Below are 10,318 nucleotides of genomic sequence, written 5' to 3'. Positions count from 1 at the left end.
GACAATCCTGAGAGCATAGGCGACACCACCACATCTGTTCACATTCCTGGACCAAGAGGAAGCCAAATAGAGCCCTCTGGACACAGGAACCGAGAAGCAGTCTGGGACAGAACTCTTCCGGTTTATACCTGTGCCCAGAGCTCACCCTGTGCCACAGCTCTCTGGACCCAGATCCTGCTAGTAGAAAGCCAGTCTCTAGGAGTGCTGACACATAGGCTTATAAGAAGGTCAAGCCACTGTCAAAGAAAGCAAGACCAGGTAACACCAGAGATAAACAGATGGTGAAAGGTAAGGTCAAGAACCTAAACTACAGAAACCAAAGCCACATGGCCTGATCAGAACCCAGTTCCCCCACCACAGCAAGCCCTGGATACCCCAGCCCACTGAAAAAACAAGATTATAATTTAAAATCACAACAAATGATGAAGTTAGAAGAATTAAAGAAGGTCATAAATAACTGCCTTAAAGAAATACAGGACAACACAGGTGAACAGGTAGAAGCCCTTAAAGAGCAAACAAAAAAACAAAACAAAACAAAACAAACAAACAACCCCTTAAAGGATTACAGGAAAACACAAACAAACAGGTGAGGGAATTGAACAAAACAATGTAGGATCTAAAATGGAAATAGAAACAATGAATAAATCACAAAGGTAGATAAACCTGGAGATAGAAAATCTAGGAAAGAAATCAGGAGATCAGGAGTAATAGGCACAAGCATTACCAACAGAATACAAGAATCTCAGGAGCAGAAGATAACATAGAAAACAATGAGAAGGAGGAGCCGGGCCCTTGCCGGGTGGAGGGGCAAGGCGAGTGTCCTTATCCTACCGATTGGGGCCCGGGCCTGTGAGCCAGTTGGAGTCGCGGCAGCGTGAACGATCGGGCCTAGCGGAAGCAGACATGTTGCTCTTCGTTGACCACGTGACATCTAAAGGCACTGGTTTAAATCCTAATGCCAAAGTATGGCAAGAAATTCCTTCTGGAAATCCAGATGGCACTCCTGTAACTGAAACATCTTGGCATGAAACTGCAGCCACATCTGGATCTCACCCCGAGGGCAATACAGAACTTTCAGAGGAAATGTGTAAGGAATATGAAGTAATGTATTCTCCATCTTGTGAACCCACAAGAAATACCCCAGACATTGAAGAATCAGCTGATGGAATGATCTTAGGACCTGAAGACCTGAGTTACCAACTATACGATGTTTCTGGAGAAAGCAGTTCAACAATTTCTACAGAAGATTTAAAAGAATGTCTGAAAAAACAATTGGAATCCTGTTTCTCACGAGAAAATTTATCAAAGGACCTGTACTTGATATCTCAAATGGATAGCGATCAGTTCGTCCCAATATGGACAATTGCCAACATGGAAGAAATAAAAAAATTGACTACTGATCCAGACTTAATTCTTGAAGTATTGAGATCTTCCCCTATGGTACAAGTTGATGAAGGGAGAAAAGGTGAGACCAAGTCATAAGCGCTGTATTGTGATTCTCAGAGAAATTCCTGAGACGACACCTGTAGAGGAAGTGAAAGCTTTGTTTAAAAATGAAAACTGCCCCAAAGTGATAAGCTGTGAGTTTGCACACAACAGCAACTGGTATATCACTTTCCAGTCAGACACAGACGCACAGCAGGCTTTTAAATACTTACGAGAAGAAGTTAAAACGTTTCAGGGCAAGCCAATTATGGCAAGGATAAAAGCCATCAATACATTTTTTGCTAAGAATGGTTATCGATTAATGGATTCTAGTATGTATACTCAACCCATTCAGACTCCAACCCAGTATCCCTCGCCAGTCTTCATGCAGCCAGTGTACAATCCACATCAGCAGTACTCAGTGTATAGTATTGTGCCCCCGTCTTGGTCTCCAAGTCCTGCACCGTACTTTGAAACACCACTGGCTCCCTTTCCCAATGGTAGCTTTGTGAATGGCTTTAGTTCACCGGGATCTTATAAAACAAATGCTGCTGCTATGAATATGGGCCGACCATTCCAAAAAAATCGTGTGAAGCCTCATTTTAGGTCATCTAGTGGTTCAGAACACTCAACAGATGGATCTGTGTCATTGGGGGATGGACCGTTGAGCAGATCTAGTTCAAGGATCTTTCTTTCTGAACGGCATAACCCAACAGTAACAGGGCATCAGGAACAAACTTATCTTCCAAAGGATGCTCCCATTTTACAGATGGAACAGAATGGGGACTTTGGAAGAGGCAGGAGAACTCTCTTTAGAGGTTGAAGACGAAGAGAAGATGACAGGATCCCAAGACCCCAACCTGCCGCAACTGAAGCAAAGGCTCCAGCACCAAAGTTTGACTTACTTGCTACAAATTTCCCTCCTCTACCCGGAAGCTCATCAAGAATGCCAGATGAACTCGCTTTGGAGAAGAGAATGTCTGATGTTGTTAAAAGTGTCTGCAAAGAAAAGGACAATGAGGACTTGAGAGTTAGTTGTCCGGTGCCTGCAGAAGACGGACAGACAGACTGCGCTTCTGTGCCACAACTCAGCATAAGTCCTAGTCCTCCATGTACAGCTGAGCCTCCTGCATTAAGCAGCACAACTCAGAAGGAGAAGGATCAAATGGAGGATTCCGCTGCTCCAAAAGATGTTCTCAATCCAGTGCCAGTGCCAGTGCCAGTGTCTTCTCCAACTACTACAAAGCCATCAAGGGCAAACACTGCTTCACCTTGCAATAGTACCGTAAATACACCTATAGCTGTGGCCCCACAGGAACCTCGAAAGTTAAGCTATGCTGAAGTGTGCCAGAAGCCTCCTAAGGAGCGGTCTCCGGTTCTTGTCCAGCCACTGAGGGAGCTTCGGTCCAATGTAGAGTCTCCCACCAGAAACGAAGAGAACGGAGCTCCTGAGAAGCCTGTTGAGAAGCCACAGGAAAAACCGGAAACAAGGGCTAGTAAGGATCATTTCTGGCTTCCGAGGCAACACCATTCCCCGAGGAGCAGCTGGAAAAATCAGGGAACAGAGACGCCAGTTCAGCCATAGGGCTGCACCTCAGGGAGTGACTCGACAGAATGGGAAGGAGCAGTAAGTGCCACCCAGATCACCAAAGTAAAAACAGCTCTAACAAAAACTACTCAGAAACTTCTCTTCCCACTAAACTTGAGCCGCTGTTGAACTGTTTTGAGGGGAGGAAGTAGCCAGGAAAGAATGCGAAGTATGTCCCCAAATATTACGGATTTTGGAATTGTGAGTAGGAAGAGCCCAAAAATTCATCTCTAAATGATTTTCAAATGCTGGAGGATTCCAATCAGTATAAATATATATAAAGATATATATATACACACATATATATAAATATAATTTTTCTATTTTTGTTTTTGATTTTAATTTGCAGGGATTTTCTGCCTGGAATCAATTTTGAGGGTTCAGATTTAGCTTGGGAGACAAAACAAAAAACATTGTACATCCTTCAGTATAGGAGATGAGGGAGTGAGAGAAAATATTTTTTGAAGAAACATTTCTGTAAAAATTAGAAATTACTTTTTTTAATCTATTTAAAGTTTGGCTTGAAGGATGCTCTTCTGACTACGTGGCCTTGTGTTGCAGAGCAGATGAGTGGCTGGGGGTCTGTTCTGGGTCTGAGTGTGTGCACAAGTGATTGAAGCCAAATCTGTTGTCACGTAGAAAATGATTTCAAAGCTGAATGTAATACTTGAGTCGATTTTCTTTGTAGTTTGGAATTTAGTTTTTTTGGGTTTTTTGTTTTTTGTTTTTTGTTTTTGTTTTGACATTACTAATACTGTATTGTATAAGCAAGCTGTTGAGCTCTGATTGTGTATGAAGCTGTGACTACCAATCAGTTTGATATTTAAGGAAAGCATGGAGATTATTCAAGAAAAAAATTGAAAATTTTGTTTTAGACCTGAATACTGGATAGGTCAAAAAGATTTCAGAGGTTCAAACTGCCCTGTGACTTTTTTCCTTTTTAAAAATTTTTCTTGTTTGTTAGTCTCTGTTGTTAAGACTGTCTACCCCCAAAAGCAGAATAACCATTTACTGAACTGTGTGTTTCTTACTACTTTGACCGGTTTAATCAAATCATATAACTATTCTAAGCTGCATAATGGAATATTGAAAGATTTTACTCAGTTAGAAATTAAAGTCCCAGAATGGTACTGACCTGCCAGTAATTTAAAGAATGAGATAGTGCTTCTCGATGTGGGGGTGAAAATCTCCAACTCTGGCCTCCAGAGGCAGGCGAGGCAGGTGGGTCTCGGCTCTCGTCCATCCAGGACTCTACCTCTCTCTAGTGTCTGTCTAAGAAAAGAAAGATGAAACCGTTAACTGTCTTAAATGGTATAAAAGAAAAACTCAAACATTCATTTGGGGAATTTGTTTACAATATTTATCATTTTTCTTTTACTTATCCCCAAGTACAGTTTAGAATTCACAGACGAAAAGGATTTTTTGAGATAAAGTGAAAAGTGGTTGAAGAAAATAAATGCATAATTTCTCGGTGAATAAAGTTGTAGCTGTCATACATTGAATAGGTAAAGTTACATGCTGGTATCTACAAAATAGCTCAAATATGAAAAAACCATGTTGCATTAATCTGTCTTAAGTCAGATCATTTTTACAGTTTTATGTAGGGTGGTGGTTGATTTTTCTTCTTAGGGATAGTTTACAATAGTAACAACTGTCCCTTACATTACTGAGTTACGTATGTACAAATTGAAACTGTAAATTGTGAACACTGGAAAAGCACCATTGTGACATAAACATCGTAGTAATATATTTAAAATGAATGTAAATGGAAGTTAAATTACATTACTGAGAAGCTTCACCTTCCACCTCCGACGTGTATGAGATTTGTGTTCGTGGGTAATTCCTAAGAGCTTTGGAAACACTGCACAGTCCGTGTAACCCAAGTTATTATTTCTTTGTAACGTATTACTCAGCTTGGCGAGCGCTTTTGATTTGATGGATTGATAACATGGTATAATATATTTAGTTGGAAACAATTATTTCTACATACTTTTTTTTCTAAATATGTGCTAGATGAAACATACAATAAAACTACCTGTACTAACATTTGGGAGAGCTTTAGAAAGTTTTAATAATTGTCAGCTACATCTATGATAAAAGTGTTTATTCTGGGTTACTTAGAAATGATAAACATTTAAAGTGTTAACATCTTATGAATGCAGTGAATTAATAGAATAAACATTTTGCAAAAAATCACTTGATAAAGATTATAAACTTTATTTTTGCACTTAAAATGAAAAATACTGTTTTGTTTTCTCTAAATGTGTCACAGATGTAGTTTCCAACTTCTTGCTGGTTTGTGTGGCTTACCAGTAATCCATTACTTCAGGTTGGTTTTTGTACAGTGCTGCCCTTGAACCCAGGGCCTTGCAGAGACCCCATGAGTGTCATAGCACTGAGCTATCCCTCCAACTCCTAAGGTCTGGTTGAAATTCAAGAAAATTTTCCTCTTAAAGCAAGTATATTCTTGGGTGTTTTTTCTCCAAATATGACTGTAGCAATTTTTTAAAGCATAGGATTTTTATTTCAGTTTCCCTCAGTATTTGTAAGTAGCTCCATTTGAATGGGGGTGTGCGGGGAGGGTAATGAGTATGAATGTGTGCTATGTATTCTCAGTGTGTATTTGACAGTTACTTTACTGCAGCGTGTGTAAATGATGCCTGTGAGTCATGTGAAACGTCAGAGTTTATTCTCACCTCATGGCTTGCATTATTGAAGGCCACACGTAGATGAGATGATGCTGATGTGCCCCACAGTACTGCACCACAGTTCCCACTGCATGGAGAGCACAGTTCACACAAGTTCATCACGGCGCACTTCAGAGAAACGGTGCTTAGAGGGGCTGGCATGGCAAAACCTTCTCCTTCTGTCTTCTGTCTTGATATCTAATCTTTAATCTGAATAATCTCAGTTTTGCCAATACTCAGTGGCGTTGAAAAGATCTGTCTACATTCTTCCCCGCCTGTGTTGGAGACGGACGAAACCTTCCAATGACAGGGGTTTGTTGTCCTACCTAAATATCTTTCATACAATCAAATGTTATGCAGAATTTTGATTTATTTTTAGTTCCTAAAGTTAAGGTAGCTTCAATATTATTTCATATTACTTTTTCTCTTTAAATAACCAGATTTGCTTTGCAAAGACTTAGGGGCGGAATTAAGTTAGTATCTTTCACTTAGGGTAAAGAGGACAAGAAAATATTATTTAAGAGTTAGGAGCACTTTGTCTAGTTTTGTTAGTTATGTATGGCCTTAATAATCAGTCTCTTGGCTTAAATGTTCACTGGTTTTGCTTTGACACAGTTGAACAGCACTGGGGTTCAGTTCCTGATGCTTGTGTTGGCAATATATATTAACCATATTTTAATTCATTCTGGCTTTATATGGAAAAGATAAAAATCAAACAGTATATTCCTTTGAGGGTTTTTAATACGTAAATATATATAAATATAATATATGATGGATTTTTTCTAATTTTTTATATTTCCTTACAATTTGGTGGCTATTATTCTAACTACTCTTTGGCATATACTAAGTAGCTAGTCTGGGCTTTCAAGAATATGCATGGGCATTTCAGTTTTTATTAGCTGAATGAGGACATTTTGAATTCTCTTAAGTCACCTGATTATTAAATAACAATGTTTATTTTTAAAACTAACAATTTGTTGTGTCTTATTACACATTGCACAGTCCTAAAGGTGCGGCTCTGATGTCTGCGAGCCAAAGTATTCTGTTATCAGTTCTATAGGCACAGAACACTGACTAGAAATGTAAAGAGATACCCACAACAATGTTCTGTTACTGTTTTTCCAACTGATTCAGGTGTCCATTGAGTGACGTAACTTAAATGTTGGGGGAGTGGCGTGTCAGAACCAGTTATCTGGCTTCTGTTTGTCCATAGCTTAGATTTGTTCTGTTGTCAAAACTGTCCCCTGCCCTCCCCTCCCGTAACAATGGTGTGACACATACTCATGCATAAACTGTTAAATGAGCATCTTTGTATTTGCATTGTTTTCAACATTGCCAAGGTGCTATGGGAAATTAAAATTACAAAATTAGAAAAAATAAAATTATTGAAAAACAAAACAAAAAAAAGAAAACAATGAGACAACAGTCAAAGAAAATGCAAAATGCAAAAAGCTCTTAACCCAAAAATATCCAGGAAATCTAGGATACAATGAGAAGATCAAACCCAAGGATAATAGTTATAGAAGAGAGCAAAGATTCCCAACTTAAAGAGCCAGTAAATATCTTGAACAAAATTATAGAAGAAAACTTCCCTAACCTAAAGAAAGAGATGCCCGTAAACATACAAGAAGCCTGCAGAACTCCAAGTAGATAACACTAGAAAAGAAATTCCTCCGGCCACATAATAGTCAAAACACCAAATGCACAAAACAAAGAAAGAATATTAAAAGCAGTAAGAAAAAAGGTCAAGTAACATATAAAGGCAGATCCATCAGAATTACAATAGACTTCTCACCAGAGACTATGAAAGCAGAAGATCCTGAGCAAATATCACACAGAGCCTAAGAGAACAAAAATGCCAGCCCAGACTACTGTATCCAAAAACAAAAACAAAAAAAAACCCAAAACACCTCAATTAACATGGATGGAGAAACTAAGATATCCCATGACAAAAATCAATTTTTCCACAAATCTAAGCCTATAAAGAATAATAGATGAAAAATTCCAATACAAGGAGGGAAAATATACCCTAGAAAAAGCAAGAAAGTAATCTAATGTCAACTAATCCAAAGGAAAATAGCCACAATATTCCATCACTAACAACAAAAATAACAGGAAACAACAATAATAAACCCCTAATATTTCTCAATATCAATGGACTAAATTCCCTGATTTAAAAAAAAAAAAACATATACTAACAGACTGGATACATAAAGAGGACCCAGAACTTTGCAGATAAGAAGAAATACACTTCAGTGACAAAGACAGACACTACCTCAGAGTATAATGCTGGAAAAAAAATTCTAAGCAAATGGTCCCAAGAAACAGACTGGAGTAGCCATTCTAATATCTAATAAAATTGAATTTCAACCAAAAGTTATCAAAAAATAAAAAAGCACAGTTCATATTCATCAAAGGAAAAATCCACCAAGATGAACTCTCAAGAAACTTTACTAAGGATCAAAGAACACAAGGAACCTCCCACAATAATAGTGGGAAACTTCAACAGCCAACTCTCAGCAATGGAAACAGAAACTAAACAGAGACAAAGAGAAAATTAACAGAAGTTATGAACCATATGGATTTAACAAATATCAATAGAAATTTCCATCCTAAATCAAATGAATATAACCCCTTTTTAGCACCTCATGGTACCTTTTCCAAAAGTGAACATAGAGTTGGTCACAAAACAGGTCTTAACAAATACAAGAGATTGAAATAATCCCATGCATCCTATCAGATTACCACGGACTAAAGCTGGTTCTTCTATAACAGCAATAACAACAATAACAACAACAACAACAACAAAGACAGAAAGACCACATACACATGGAAACTGAACAATGCTCTACTCAATGATAATTTGATCAAGGAGAAATAAAGAAAGAAATTAAAGACTTTTTAGAATTTAATGAAAAATGAAGGCTCAACATACCCAAACTTATGCGACACAATGAAAGCAGTATTAAGAGGAAAACTCATAGCCCTGAGTGCCTCTGAAAAGAAACAGGAGAGAGCATACACTAGCAGCTTGACAACACACCTAAAAGCTATAGAACAAAAAGAAGGAAATACACCCAAGAGGAGTAGATGGCTGGAAATAATCCAACTCAGAGCTGAAATCAACCAAGTAGAAACAAAAAGAATTATAGAAAGAATCAACAAAACTGGGAGCTGGTTCTTTGAGAATATCAGCAAGATAGATAAACCTTTAGCCAGACCAAGCAGAGGGCACAGAGAGTATATTCAAATTAACAAAACCTGAAATGAAAATGGAAACATAAGAACAGAATCTGAGGAAATTAAAGAAAATCAGATCCTACTACAAAAGCCTATACTAAACAAAACTGAAAAATCTGGATGAAATGGACAATTTTGTAGACAGATACAGGTACCAAAGATAAATCAGGATCAGATAAGCCATGTAAACAGTCCCACAACTCCTAAAGAAATAAACTCAGTCATTAAAAGTTTCCCAACCAATAGAAGACAAGGAACAGATGAGTTTAGTATGCAGAATTCTATCAGACCTTCATAGGAGACATAATATCAATATTGCCAAACTATACCACAAAATAGAAACAGAAGGAGCACTACACAATTTATTTATGAAGCCACAATTACACTTATACCTAAACCACATAAAGACCCAACAAATAAAGAGAACTTCAGACCAATTTTCCTTATGATTATCGATGCTAAAATACTCAATAAGATCCTCACAAACCAAGTCCAAGAACACATCGAAATGATCATCTATCATGATCAAGTAGGCTTCATCCCAGGGATAAAGAGATGGTTCAATATATGGAAATCCATCAACATAATCCAGTATATAAACAAACTCAAAGAAAAAAAACACATGATCATCTCATTAGATGCTGAGAAAGAATTTGACAAAATTTAACATGCCTTCATGTTAAAAGTTTTGAAAAGACCAGGAATTCAAGGTCTATACCTAAACATGGTAGAAGTAATATACATCAAACCAGTAGCCAATATCAAAATAAATGGAGAGAAACTTGAAGCAATCCAACTAAAATAAAGGACTAGACAAGGCTGCCCATTCTCTCTACCTATTCAACATAGTACTCAATGTCCTAGTCAGAGCAATCAGACAACAAAAGGAGGTCAAAGATTAAAAATTGAAAAGGAAAATGACAAAATATCACTCTTTGCAGATGACATGATAGTATACTTGTGATCCCAAAAGATCCACCAGAGAACTACTAAAAAATATAAACTTCTTCAGCAAGTGGTTGGATATAAAATTGACTTAAAATATAAGTAGCCTTCCTCTACTCAAAGGATAAACAGGCTGAGAAAGAAATTAGGGAAATGCCACCCTTCACAATAGTCACAAAGAGTATAAAATACCTAAGTGTGACTCTAATGAAGCAAGTCAAAGATCTGTATGACAAGAACTTCAAGTCTCTGAAGAAAGAAATTGAACATCTCAGAAGATGGAAGAATTTCCCATGTTCATGGATTGTCAGGATTAGAATAGTAAAAATGGTCACCTTGCCAAAAGCAATCTAAATGCCAACTCAATTCTTCATAGAGTTAGAAAGAGCAATTTGCAAATTCATTTGGAATAACAAAATACCCAGAACAACAA

The 10,318-nt window shown here is 37.6% G+C and overlaps 1 pseudogene; it reads left to right on the top strand.

Moving 5' to 3' along the window:
• Nucleotides 1-779: 779 nt before the first annotated feature.
• Nucleotides 780-5,080, top strand: Larp4-ps1 (La ribonucleoprotein 4, pseudogene 1; annotated as a pseudogene).
• The last annotated feature ends 5,238 nt before the right edge of the window (nt 5,081-10,318 follow it).

Source organism: Rattus norvegicus, chromosome 18 (assembly GCF_036323735.1).
Source record: "Rattus norvegicus strain BN/NHsdMcwi chromosome 18, GRCr8, whole genome shotgun sequence".
Taxonomy (NCBI): Eukaryota; Metazoa; Chordata; class Mammalia; order Rodentia; family Muridae; genus Rattus; species Rattus norvegicus.
This window is presented reverse-complemented; position numbering and strand designations above follow the sequence as displayed.